Source organism: Hakea prostrata, chromosome 7 (assembly GCF_041222555.1).
Source record: "Hakea prostrata isolate BN-2017 chromosome 7, UWA_Hpros_2, whole genome shotgun sequence".
Taxonomy (NCBI): Eukaryota; Viridiplantae; Streptophyta; class Magnoliopsida; order Proteales; family Proteaceae; genus Hakea; species Hakea prostrata.
In genome coordinates this window covers 58,606,344-58,621,192 of record NC_142606.1, presented here as the reverse complement: position 1 = coordinate 58,621,192, position 14,849 = coordinate 58,606,344, and positions in this window count along the sequence as shown.

Below are 14,849 nucleotides of genomic sequence, written 5' to 3'. Positions count from 1 at the left end.
CCTGTCTGGAATTTGAACCTTTGTTGTGCCTTCGCGCCTTCTTGCTCTCAAGCTTCCGCCTCCTTGAATCGGTAAGTTTCTTGGTCTTTTTCTTTTTGTAGTTTCTTGAAACAAGTAATGGCGGACGATAGGGCTTCTCTGGTACCAAGTGTTGGTAATAGCAGTGAGGCTTTTGCTTCTCCTGCTCCTGAACAGTCGGATAGTGATAACAAAACCCTAACTGTCCTCTGGCGCTAGTTCGCTGAAATTTCTCAAAAAGGTTTAGAAAGAAAAACCGAAACTTCTCCTGTCCTTCTCGAGTCTGGATCTTCCAAGATTGTCGAGTCTTCTAGGCAGCCTCAAACTTCCGGGTCCGATGGTGGACCTGGCTCACATTCCCTCCATTTACAATGAGGAAACCCTTCTTTCAGCTGTCCAAGATTTTGATTTTCCTTCCTCATATCGGTTAGGGCTCCCCACCACGATGAGAGGGTTGATTCATCCCTTTCGGGTGAATTTTCTCTGTATATATAGATGCCTTTGGAAAGTGGGGTTCGCTTTCCCTTTTTTAATCCTTTGTTCTCCATGATTCTGAATCATTGGAACATTTGTCCCCGAATGCTCCTCCCCAATAGCTGGCGTCTTATCGTCGGCTTCTTGGGTTTGTGTTTGAACTTGGCATTACGCCATCTCTTTCTCTCTTTGTACATTTTCATGTTCTTTCTATCTCCCATCCTCCCGGATGGGTTTTTCTCTCCAAACGCAATAAGGCTGAACTTGATTGGAGGGGCAGCATCCTTGTCAAAGGAACTTGCCCTTCTAACCACAAAAGATGGCGCGAACGATACTTTTTACGTCGAGCGCCTCCATCAGATCTTAACTTCCCAACCACCTGGAGGAGGTGTACTTCTTCTTCCGAGAATAACCGAGGCCTTCCCTTATCCCGAGAGAAGACGGGCGGCCATCGGGAAGATCAAATCCATTCCATGGTATCAAGAGATACATGGACTTGAAGTGGAGTATAACTCCATCCTTGATCTTGGGGCTTGGCTCATTGTGAGCTTCTAACCACCATCCTTTAATTTGGTGAAGTGATATGTTTTTAATTCGACTCTTGTCCTTCTTCTTTGCGGTGCCTCCAAGAATGAACCACTAAAACCCTGCGGGTGAAGGCCGCTAGGGCCGTTGTGACAGCCGAGCAACGATCGCCCAGAGCCTTGACCGTAGATCAAGAGGCTTCTATTCCCTCTCCCGACCCCTCTTATAGGGGTATCAGGAATATCAGGCCCGTGGCTGATGCTTCGGGTAAAGGGAAGAAACCGATGGTGGAGAGGTCTAATGTCTCTTCCTCCGCCCGAACCAAGAGGAGGCATGACACAATTGATGCTCCCTCCAATAAAAAATCCAAAGCTTCAACGGATGGTGAGGAGGTCTTCACCCCCGGTGGACCACTGAAGGCGACCGACGGGGGTGACTCGGGATCCCGAGAAAGCTGCGAGAATGGAGCTCCCTCAGTCTTGCTCCTTCTGATCGCCAGGAATTTGAAGCCCTGGATGACACCTCCCTTGTTAGTCAATCTACAAGGTACCGGTCTTCTTGCTTAGTTATTTTTTCATAATTCCTTATGACTTCTTCTGATATTTTCCGCCTTCCCAGGAATGTTGTGTTGAGCTTTTATCAACACATGGAAGCATTGAGCCGGGTTGGTCGCACCAGCTCCTTGCTGCAAACCTGTGAAGAGAATTTGGCGAAAGCCAATTCGAAATAGACCAGCTGACTGCGGCTGCCGTGGAGCTGCGAGAAAAAGCATGAGGAAGAAGTGATCTCCCTCAAGGAGGCCCTCGAAGCGTCGAAGATTCGTGCCGCTGCTGCCGAGCGCGAGGCCAGGAAGCAAAAAGCAGCTGCCACGTTGTTTGGTGACAGGCTTGAATTCAAAAGTAGGGAGCTCGAAGAACATCTGAAGTTGGCGATCCCTAGCAAGCCCGAGCATATAAAGCCAGAGCTTCGGAAGGAGTGTGTTCGGAAATACCTGAACAGCGTACCTTTCTCCGAGCTGCTAGGTATCTACAACCTTCAAGCTTATCGCTTGGGGGAGAACGACGTTTGGGAGCGAATCCTCGGATCAATCCCTGCCTTCGACACTGCTCCCTTTCGTGAGGTGTGCCACAAAGAGGTCTTCGGGAAAGTTGGTATGGATCTCCCGGACTGGGCTCAGGAAGAAGATGATCCTTTTCCAGCTGACCCTCAATATGAGGCATACCTGGCTGACGAGCCGGCACTTCCGGAGGAGAAATCACAAGCCGAGTCTCAAGTTGCTGCTTGTAGAGGACTCGGCCGATGCCATTCTTGAGGAAGGCTCTTCTCATGATCTGAGAAAAGTCCTCCCGACCCGGGGTCCCTCGGGCAACAATGAAGAAAAGGCTTAGGGAGTTATCTTTTTGTACAGATTTACCCTCTATTTAATGAATAGACATTTCTTTCTCATGTTGGCCTTTATATTTCCCCGTCTCTGCCGAAATCTTGCCTTGAATATCAAAGTATTAATGATAAAACTCATCACTTAACTTTACATTCCTCGCCGAATAATAATCTTGTAGAAATATTGTGAAGATGCGTTTTGGGAAGATGCATTAATCTTCTCCACTACTTCATTTATTGCAAAGTCCGCACGTTTCCCTTCTGCGAAGTTCAAACGTTTTCTTGCCTTTGTATACCATTCACTTTTTCCAATGAATCGGAAATACATCCATTATTTTAATGGCGGTGCGACGATTGGAGGTATCTCTGCATCGGTGCTCGCTTCCACATGTTTCCATGTGGCATCCCTCCGACCGTTGATCTTGCTTTCTGCGGATTTCGAAGCGTCATTTCGATCTAGGTCGTCGGTTGTCCTTAGCCTTCAACCGTCGTCTTAATACACGAGGCTATTTAAAGCCTTCGTGGGTACTCTCCATCTATCCTGTCTTACGCAAGTTAGATTTGCTAAAGTGTTAAAGCGACCTTTCGTCCTTCGGCCTGCTTCCGTATTCCTCGTACTCCAACAATAGCTCTATCAACTTCTGAACAAGTGAGTTTCTTGATTACTCATCTCTTTCCCCACTTCCCCCACAGTAAAGCTGCACAGTAGTTATACTTGGGGTTTAGTTATTTGGTTTGTTGGAAGTGATAAAAAACTAGGGTTTTCCCTCTTGTTGTTGTCGTTTATTTACTATCGATACGGCTTGTTTGTTTGCATAGTGGCTCCCAAGATCAACCCGAACTTTATCGAGCAAAATCTTGCAAGAAAATCGTTCCGTCGGTGGTGGTTGGGGCCGGTGCGGTGGTTTCAGCTAGTGAATCCTCCAAGCGTAAGGCGGCTGCTGCCGGTGAATCTTCAAGTCGATTCCCACAGTTTCTATTGATGTCGTCCCTGCGCCTCCTTTGCCCGAAGTGATCGCTCGTCTTTCCCAGGAAGATCTTGATCACTCCGTTGCCGATGGTGCTGCCGACGCCCCTGCTGGTGAGACTGTTGGTGCACCCCCGAAAGAGACTCTTCGGGCATCGAGGCAACTATGTTGGCGTACGATGAAGGTGTGGTCCCAGCGGTGCTGCTCCTATTTCCAACTCCGGTGCTTGTTTGGCATCCTCCTCCTCTCCTTCCGAGTTGGAGGATTTTGCCACTAGGAAGCGCCGTCGGGTGACAAGTGATGCAGCTCATCCTTCTCTTGGTGTAGCTCATCCTTCTCATCCTTCGCTTTGAATTAGTGTCAAACGAGTTTGACGAGCGTTGGAATGGTGTCTTGCTGCTCGAATGACTTACGAGAGCGCGGTTCTTTCCAAACTTCCAGATGAAGTCTTTACGAAGTCACTTTGGTGATGTAAGTCTTTCTTCATTATCCTCTGATTCTGAAAAATTACTTTTCTGCTCCTCGTTAACTCGGAAGTTGTTTGCGGGGAGTCTTGCTGGTAACTTCCACAACCAAGTGGAAGCGATTACTAGGCTCGATAGATTGAGCAATGAAGTTTCTAGGCTTCGGGAAATCTCCGAAGCTAAAGATGTTGAGATTGCTCGCCTTCGGATCTAGCTTGGGAGGTGGCGGGGAGAAAAAAATTCGATGATTGGTCGTCTTCGGTCGGACTTGGATGATGCCGGGGAGAAGATCCGGCGGCTGGAGCGAACAGTTGGAAAGTCGGGAGCCAAAGGATCCGAAACGTTACCCGAAAGGCAAGCTGTCGTTCCTTTGCCCGAATCCCTTCCAACTGATGTTCGCGAGCTGCGTCTTCAAGTATTTACACGGTAAGCCTTTTGTTGATATGCTTTGAATGCTTATAACTTGCGGGCGTACCGGGATGGTGAGAACGAAGTATGGGAATCAATATTAAGGAAGGATCCTCATTTTGATACGACTCCCTACGGTCTTGTTTGCCATCCTGAAGTATTTCTTGACACAGGTATTCCTCCTCCCATTGGACCAAGGATAAGATTGATCCTCCACCTTCCGATCCGGATATTATGCATTATCTGGAAGATTCTCCTGTTTATTCTCCCCTGGAAGAAGTCAATTATGACGAGCTTGTCTGAATGCGAGTTTGGTCGAGGACCATGCTTCTCTGGACAAAGCTGGACAAAGAGTATGAAATTGCGGAGGATTTTATGCATACCGAAATATTTTTGTAATCCTCATTTCTTCTCTTCTTTTCCTTGAATCCCCACCAATGGTTGACTCATATGTTTGTTCTAGCAAAGTCGCGTCGATCTTGTATAACTTCTCAACGAGTCACCTATGATGACTTTCTTTTTTGACCGAAGATTGTATCCAGCTCTTGTAATTGTTTTGATACTTTGGCCTCTTTGGATCTTTTGAAGAAATAAGAAATTAACTTTATCTTGAACTTTGCTAGCCACTTGAATCGTTGTTGCATTAGGTCTTAGTTGTTTGAAACAATGCCTTTACTTAAGGATTTCTGGAGAAATACAATAAGTTTGAGAAGGAACTCACTCGGGTTTTAAACCGATGCCTTTACTTAAGGATTTCCGGAGAAATACAATAAGTCGGGAAGGAACTCACTCGGGTTTTAAACCGATGCCTTTACTTAAGGATTTCCGGAGAAATACAATAAGTCTGAGAAGGAACTCACTCGGGTTTTAAACCGATGCCTTTACTTAAGGATAATTCAAAAATTCAATAAGTCTTGAAGGAACTTACTCGGGTTTTAAACCGACGCCTTGCAAAAGGAACTCACTCGGATTTTCATCCGATGCCTCGACTTAAGAAAGTCCAAAAATTTCCATAAGTGTTGAAGGACCCACACGAATTTTCATCCGATGCCTTATAGTTGGATCTTGTTCTTGAATGTGGTGTATGATGCCCCCCAATCAAAAGATAGTTTGTTGAAAGCCAAAAATTGCATTGATTGAGTTGAAAATGATTACATCGCGAACAAAATTGAAATCATCCTCAAGGATAAAACTTTTTGAGATGCCTAGCATTCCACGAACGATCCAACTCTTTACGGGTGTTGATGTTCTTCAGCTTTGTAAGCTCTGAACCGACCGGTTTCACAACCATATAAGGTCCTTCCCGGGGAAGGGTCTAATTTTCTTTGGTGACGCGGGTCGGAAGCTAGGGTGTTTCTCAACACCAAATCTCCGGCTAAGTACCGACGATTCTTCACTCGAGTATTATAATGAGATGCTATCCTTCTTTGATAATGTTGAGTTCGTGCTATTGCCTTTGCCCGAACTTCGTCCAACAAATCAAGACTATCAAGCAGCCCTTGTTCATTTGCTTTTTCCTCGAACTCACGATCCCGTAATGTCCCCGCCATTATCTCCACTGGTGCCAATGCTTCGGATCCATATGCCAACCTGAATGGAGTTTCTCCTGTGGGTGTTCGAACCGTAGTTCTATAAGCCCACGGTACATTATGAAGTTCTTCGACCCAAGAAGCTTTGTCGGCTTCGAGTCTTCTCTTTATTCCTTCCGGTAGCGTTCGGTTAGTAACCTCTACCTGTCCATTGCTTTGGGGGTATGCCACTGAGGACATACGATGCTCGATCATATATGTTCCACGAGAATTGCTCAAATTGTGGACGGTCGAGCTGAGTACCATGGTCGGTGACAATAATCTTTGGAATCCCAAAGCGATATATGATTGATTCAAGCACAAATTTCTCCACTTTTTTCTCGATAATTGCCGCCGGTGCAGGCTTCTACCCATTTTGTGAAGTAATCAATTGCTACTATCGGATATTCCCGTCCGCCTTGATGCCTTGGTGAATTTGCCCATGATATCAATTCCCCACATTGCAAAGGGAATGGGATTTAGAATTGAAGTCATAGTTTCCGCCGGGCGCTTCGATACTGTAGCATGAATTTGACAGTTACCACATCGACGAACGTATTCCATAGCAGCCTCTTGGACCTTAGGCCAATATAACCCAAGTCTCGAGAATTTTGTGAGCCGGGGCTCGTCCACCCATGTGAGCTCCACAAATTCCTTCATGAACCTCGGCCAAAGCTGATTTTGCTCCTTCGGGGCCTATACATCTCATAAGGGGTCCAGCATAAGATCTTTTGTATAGTCTCCCATTCCGAATGACAAATCTAGCTGATCGAATCTTGATCAACCTTGCCTCTCTTTGGATCCTCGGGTAATTTGTCATCCCTTAGATACTCGATTATTGGATCCATCCGACAACGTTACGCTTCAATATAAGAAATTTCTTTCTCATGATAACTTGGAAAAGTTATCTCTTCAATGTAGACCGAAGGGTCTAGATTCTTTTCCTTGGCATTGGCTAGTCGGGATAGCTCATCTGCCACTTGAATTTTCATTCCTCGAAATCGAGATATCTTCAAATTCCGAAATTGGTTTTGAAATGCACTATCTCTTGATATTTACTGCAGCGTGGTTCTTTAATACCATACTCCCCCTGGACTTGGTTGACTATAAGTTGAGAGTCACTATAAATAGTAACATCTGCAATAGATAATGCTTTTGACAACCGAAGTCCCTGCTATCGAGCCTCATATTACTGCCGTTATTACTTGCGTCAAATGCGAATCTCAAAGCATATCGAATAATAAATCTGCTTGGACTTTTTAATAGAATTCCAGCTCTGCTCCATCTTTATTACTCGAACCATCCACATATACCTCCCAAGTGGTTGGTATAATGGGATCCTCAATGGTGGGTTCCACTGGTGCGGTAGTTTCTACTACAAAGTCGGCTAATGCACGAGCCTTGATTGCGATTCGGGCTTAAAGCTCACTTGGAACTCGGCTGAGTTCAACCGACCAGGACACCATCCTTCCGGGACAAATCGGGTTTTGTTAAGAACTTTACTAAGAGGAAAAGTTGTAAATACCTCAATTGGATGAGCACGAAAATATGGCCTTAGCTTCTGGCGGCCATCATGAGAGCAGAGCACTGCTTCTCAATCTGTGAATATCTTGTCTCCGCATCTAGCAACACGTGGCTTACATAGTAAATCGGCCACTTTGTTTTTATCTTTTCCCGAACAAGTCTTGCACGACCGCCGAAAGGGACGTCGCTAGATATAGCTGTAATATTTCCCCCTTCTCGAGTGCAGGACGGGATCGGTGGTTGTCCAAGTGCTTCTTTTAATTCCTCGAAAGCTTTACGGCACTCTTCGAGTCCACTTTGCTTCCTTACGCCCTTCAGGTCTTTAAGTGCCTTGAAGAAAGGCAAACATTTTTCTCCAGGACTTGGAGATGAATCGATTTAAAGCAGCAACTCTCCCTGTTAAACACTTTGCACATCCCGAGTAGTTTTGGGAGCCTCCATATCAATCGAGCTTGTATTTTGGCGGGATTAGCCTCAATTCCCCTCTGTGATACCATGAAGCCCAAAAATTTGCCCGAGGAGACTCCAAAGGCACATTTTTCTGGGTTTAGCTTCATTTGATGTTTCCGCGATCTTGAGAATACCTCGAGTCAAATCTGCAATATGATTTGCTTTTGTAATGCTTTTCACTAGCATGTCATCAACATAAGCTTCAACCTTCTTTCCTATCGGCTCTTTGAAAATCTTGTTGACGGCCCTCGATATGTTGCTCCTGCATTCTTCGGGCCAAAAGGCATGACCTTGTAATAATAGCTCTCACGATCAGTCATGAAAGCCGTATACTTCTCATCCTCCTTATTCATAAGGATCTGATTATACCCGAGTAGGCATCCATGAAACTTAAAGTTTCATATCCTGGATCGCATCTATCAAGAGGTCAATCCGAGGCAACGGGTAGCAATCTTTTGGGCAAGCTTTGTTAAGATCTGTGTGAGTCTCGTACACATCCTCCACTTCCCATTCGCCTTTTTTACCATTACCACGTTGGCCAACCAAGTTGGGCACTCAATTGGTTCTATGAAACCAGAATTCTTAAGTTTTTCAACTTCGCCTGAACGGCTTCATACTTTTCAATGGAGAAATTTCTTCTTTTACTGTATCCTTGGTTTCGCCTTAGGGTCTATCCAGAGTTTGTGCTCTGCAATGGCCCGATCGATTCCGGGCATGTCCTCAGCAGACCATGCAAATACATCTTTATTCTGTTGAAGAAATAACTTCAACTCATCTTTAAATTCTTCCAGCTGTTCAAACCCGATATAAGTAATCTTTTTCTCATCCTCGGTACACAACTGGATTTGTTCCAGCTTCTCCACTGGTTCGGGTCTTTGCATCTCTGTCTCTTCCCGATCATCTCGAACTTCTATGGGGAGGCGAGTTACCTTCCTCGGGCCCTCCTTGTCTTTTAAATAGGCAACATAACACTGCCGAGAGATCTTCTGGTCAGAGGAGACTTGACCAATTACCATATAAGTCGGGAATTTTATCTTCAGGTGCTTTGTCAAAACAATAGCACCTATCTTGGATAAAGATGGTCGCCTGAGGATCATATTATAAGTTGGCAGTTCCCGAACCACCAAAAAATTGAATCGGACAGTTGTTTCCTTAGGAAAACTTCCAATGGATAAATCCAACTGGACCGATCCTTCCGCCACTGAGATGACCACTGCAAAACCATATAGATGTGTGGATGAAGGTTTCATCAAGTCTGATCCACCTTCAATTTTTGATACACTTCGTAGGAAATTGGGTCAGTGCAGGACCACTGTATCAATCAAAACTCTATGCACTTCCCGTCGTGCAATCTCTACCTTGATGACTATAGCATCATCATGAGGTAAACAAACATCTCTTTCGTCTTCCTCACTAAAGGTGATAGAATCTTCACCATTCAGCTTCTTCCGCTTCTGCGTCTCTCCGGTTCCAACAAATTTGGATTTTGTTTTCGGACTCCGGAGTGATTCGGAACTCTGGTCCCCCGAAGATGGTAAGGATTGGTGACCGAGTAGCTTCAATCACCTCCTTGCCCTTCTTAGATTTCGGGGCCTCCCTTGATCGTTCCGAACTAACCGAACGATCCCTTTTCAGGAGCGGCCGCACGTGGCTCACGTGGCTCCTCCCTTCTTCGCTACTAGCGGGCGACGGATGTCCCTGAGATATTAATCTCTCAATATTTGCCTTCGGATGACGACAGTCATTAGTATAATGACCATAGTCCTTGTGGAATCGGCAATACTTTTCTCGATCCTGCTGCTCTCCGGGGTTTCAAAAGAATTTTAGGCGGCCACTTTAAAATATTTTTTCTTTTGAGGATATTTAAAATATCAGCCCGAGGAGCATTCAATGGAGTGTACTCACTTTTACCGGGGGACCTTTGGCGCCAAGGCTGAGATTTTCCAACCCGATCACGAACATTTTTCTTTGGCTTACCTACACGCTCGGGGGCCTTCATTCCTTATTGGAGACTTTATTATCTCCTTGGCGCGCATCTAGAATCTCCATGACTTCAGCACATCCGGCATCTCTGTACCAACTCGGCATAAGTCGTAGGCATATCCTGTAGTAATAACTCCGGGGAGTTTCCGATTAGTGAGTCCGTGAATAGAGCAGTTTTGGCTACTTGTTCATCCAAATTTTCTATCTCCATCGTCACTTTGTTGAATCTTTTAGAAACTCTCTGATTGATTCGCTCTTTCCTTGTTTGACGATAAACAAGGTTTCTTCCGTTTTCTTGACACGTATTCCACTCGGAATCGCCCTATGAATTGGCGCGCCAATTCGTCAAAGTTTACGATCCTTCCGGAGGGGAGGTTCGAAAACCACTTTTGTGCTTTGCTCCGGTAAGTGATGAACCAAAAACCACATATAAAATTTCATCGAATTACAGAAGCGCCATGGTCCATTGGTAATAGCCGATGTGAGCTGTTGGATCTCCGGAGCCATCGAATGTTGAAAAGGTAGGCAAACGGAAGTTACGGGAAACTGATATCCCGCAATTGGCTCGGCAAAGGGAGTCTTCCGAATGCTGAGTAAATATCCTCGGTTATTCTTCCCTTAGCCAAGCTGCCCTAATTTCTCATTGATGTTGGCCAATTCTCGACCAATGCGGGTCGGGTGATCTTCAACAATATGATCACGACCTCGATTAACACGATCATCCCGTGCTACTCGATCATCACGAACAGCCCGTCCTTCCCGAGCATTCCGCTCGTCGCGAGCTGCTCGATCATCACGAACAGTTCTTCGACGGTGGGTGAGTGAGTTCTTACCCCTGTATCCAACCTTGTGTTTGAATCGGTTGTACTCTCTTGCGGTCTGTCGAACCGATCGTCTCGCCTCGGTTGATCATCGATCCTCCTAAGTCCTCGGTCTCCTTCACGGAAATTCTGATGGATATTCCGGTCTTCAGCCAATCTCTGGTCACGTGGCAATGCACGTCTCCCTGAATCGCGCCGATCGGGCTCTTGTGGTAAAACCACTCGTGCAGGTGAGCATGTGGAGTGCTTGGCTCGCCTCCAAGAGTTGAATCTTTACCTGATCCAATTGATCTTGGATTGTATCGGGGAGGAGGATTACGTCCTCCTCGGCCACCATCTACCTCGATAGGATTTTGGCTTTCTGGGGAATATCTGGATTATTCACTCCAGGGATCTGGACACCGGAATTGCGTTGTGCAGCGGCTGTTGCAGCTGCTGATCTAGTCACCATGGCTTTTCAAGTTGTTTCCCACAGACGGCGCCAATTGATGCGTCCAAAATCTGCTCAGCCCTTAGATCTCCTCGTGATGTCTGCCAAAACGAAAGCGTCGGATGTGGCCCGACCGGCTGGGGTCGGGAGTCCACCTCGAAGGCTAAGTCGGTTGATGAACTTAATCACAAACGGCTCTGCTAGAAGCGCGAGCTAAGGAATGAAGAAGCGGGAAAGGTGATCTAGATAGCAGATCGCTGATAGTTTAGGTCTATCAGTATGTATCTGAACCTGAGTCTCAGATAGTATTCTTTTCGATCCCCTCACCTTGTATGGTAGTGAGGTTTATATAGATTGTACCTTCGAATCTCCTTCGTTGGATGCACTTGAGCCTTCTTCAGGTAGTCGTTGGATCTTAACAGTTAGATCCGTTGAGCAATAGACTTCTACTAGTTTGGATTAGTAGAGGACTCCTGAGATAACCTTTAGGTTATGTGATGATTATCCCTTCGATAATGATTATCCGCAGCCGTCAATTCGAGTCTGCCATTATTAGGGTGATTACCCTAATCCATAAGTAGGATTAGGGCGCGCTTGCAGCCGAATAAGCTTTCTTCTTCAGCAAGCCATCTTTCAGATCTGGTTCGCTCGGGAGCGAGTCAGATCTCTCCGTCTCGACCGGGGTCGAGGGTCGAACCAGGTATGAACCCGGTCTGATCATAATCTCTCCGTATCAGGTATATTAGGATCATATAGTAAGATAAAAACATCAAGTCATGGGGAAAATTTGGGTTCTTGATTTAATCCAAGAATTTAGGGTTTCAACCTTATGGTTCCCATAAAAAGGTTGAGATCACAGAATGTAAGAAAATTAAATAGTTGGCCAAAGGCAATAAGAAAATCTTAGGAAAACTAATTTAGGTTACTAGAAATATTACCCATGAGGTTTCCCTCGCATGGGAGGTTAACAAGAGTTTCCAGAACTCAAGCAAGGGTTAGGGTTTCAAGAAAATCTTCGGCTAGGGTTGAGATCATGATGATGATCATAGATCTCAAAGAAATGAAGGAGATCACGAAGGGATGGTTGCAAGGATGCAGCATCAACTTCCTGATCTCAATCAAGAACAAGATCAAGAAAAGAGAATTAATAATTCAGAAGAGATACTAACCTTGAATTGTAAGAACAGAGAAGAGAGGTTTCAGATCTGCAGAGGAATCTTCGAAATCACCAGAGAGAGTTTCAGAGAGGTGTTCTCACGTTCATAAAGTGTTTAGGAGGCAGCCGTAACAAAGAAATACGAAGTAGGGTTTAAATAAGAGTGAAAATTTCACCTTCCTTTGGTCGAGTGCTTGGTCGAGTAGCCCACTCGACCAGTCAGTCGACCAAGGTAGACAGTAAGGAATAATCAGGGATTTGGAGAATCAAATAGGCTTTAAACCTTATAGGCTTTTGCATACGCATCAAGTAACAAGTCAAGTGTGAAGAAATACCTTCAAACCAAGTCAGATAATACTCCAAGTCCTTCGACTAATCTCATCATCAGACAACTGCAGCTTCCTTTCCAAATCTACACAAACATCCAAGTATGGAACTCCATCAACAACATCCATGGGTTCAGAGTCAAACACCATGTCTTCTCTCGAGATGGCCCATAGTTGGCTTCTTTCTTTACTCCGGGTCTTCGGACCTAAAAACAACCGGGTTACCGGGTCAAGGTCAGGGTTAGGTTAGGGCTGGGTTTCACATTCTCCCCCCCCCCCCTTAAAAGAAATTTCATCCTCGAAATTGAGAGCGTACCTGAACTTCCAAAAAGTTGAGGAAATTTCTCCTTCATATCTTCTTCCTTCTCCCAAGAAGCTTCTTCAGGGGTATGGTTCTTCCAACGAATCTTTACCAAAGGGATGGTGCGATTCCGCAATTGCTTATCCTTCTTATCCAAAATTTCAGCTGGCTCTTCTTCATAGGTCAGATCAACACTAAGTCCTTCGGGGGCTTGCTGTAGAATATTTTCCAGATTCTCAATGTATTTCCGAAGCATCGAAACATGAAACACATTGTGCACAACAGCAATAGACGGAGGTAATGCCAATCGATAAGCAACAGATCCAACTTTTTCCAAAATCTCAAAAGGTCCAATGTAACGAGGGCTAAGCTTTCCTTTAACATTGAATCTCATCACACCCTTCATAGGTGAAACTTTCAAGAAAACTTTCTCCCCAACCTGAAATTCCAAATCGGTCCTTCTCTATCAGCATAAGATTTCTGTCTTGACTGAGCAGACTTAATCCTTTCTCTTATCATATCAACCATTGCGCTAGTAGCTTCAATCATCTCTGGACCTAAGACTTTTCTCTCTCCAGTCTCAGTCCAGTACAAGGGTGTCCTACATGTGTTACCGTACAAAGCCTTAAACGGAGCCATGCCTATAGTCGCTTGATAACTGTTGTTATAGGCAAACTCAACCAAAGCTAAGTGTTCATCCCAATTTCCACCCATATCCACTACACAAGATCTAAGCATATCTACTAAAAAGTGTTTGGTGTTGGTCCGGGTTGTTGGTCGTGGTTGTGGGTGTAAAACCCAGCCCTAACCTTGACCCGGAAACCTTGTTATTTGTAGGTCCGATGACCCGAAGTAAAGTAAGAAGTCAGCTTTGGGCCATCCCAGTGGAGGACTTGGTGTCTGGCTTTGAATCCATGAAAGTTGATGATGAAGTTCTATTTATGGAAACTGAATCTTGATGAAGATCGGATTAGTTGATGGACTTGGAGTGCTCTCTATCTTGGTTTGAAGGCATTTCTACCTATTAGGTAAGTCACTTGACATGTGTGCAAAACCCCTTTTGGATTGGATTTGATCTGGGTCTTCAATTCCCTGTTTTGGAATTGCTGTCAGCATTGGTCGACTATCCACTCGACCAATGAGTGCTGTCTTTGGCAATTAGGTTTTTCTTGCTCTATTTAAGTCCAATCTCGAGTCTACTTCGTATTTGTTGCCTCCAAACTCTTTGGAACGAACCAAAGACCTCTGCAAGTCATCTCCCTTGCATCCTTGGTGATTTTCTTGACGGATCTTCGTCGAAACTCTTCCTTTTCATCAAAAGGTATGTCTACACTCTCTTCTTCTCCTCCATCTCTTATTTTCTTTCCTTTTTGAGTTGAGACAGTAGAGGAGATGCTGCATTCTCTGTTGCAAACATCTCTGGACTTGTCTCTCATGATCATCCTAAGGATTAGAGGCTAGAACAATGATCTTAACCATGATCATTGCAAGCTTTTGAAGGAATCATGATCAAACCATGATCTAATCTTTGTTAAACTTCTAATTTGAATTCTGATCTCCTTGGATCTTCTATATTGATCATGTTAGTAGTTAATTGCTGTGTTTTCTTTTCATGATCCATGATCTATCAATCTCTAGTTGTTCTCTTCTGCCATACTATGTGTTCTTCATGAATCATGGTAGTTACATATATGGTAGGTTTTGTTTCCTTATTTAGAATTATGCTTTTAAGTCTATTTCCTTGAAGATCTAAGTATGTTTTCATGATACCTTTACCTGAAGCAATGATCCATCCTCCTATTGTTCTTGTCTTTGATTTCTATTTCGAATTCATCAAGATCCATGGTTGATCTAATTATGGTAACTTTTTGTTTCCTAATTTGGATTTTGATGTCTTGATTTGATTAGTGTTTTGAGGTCCCCTATATGTTAGAATACTACTGATGTAGTTTACCCTTTGATTAGTACCCTTTTGAACCACCAAATTCGGATTTCATATCTTAAAACTCTGTTTTTTTTAGGCTACTGTCTGCATTGGTCGATTGGACCAGTC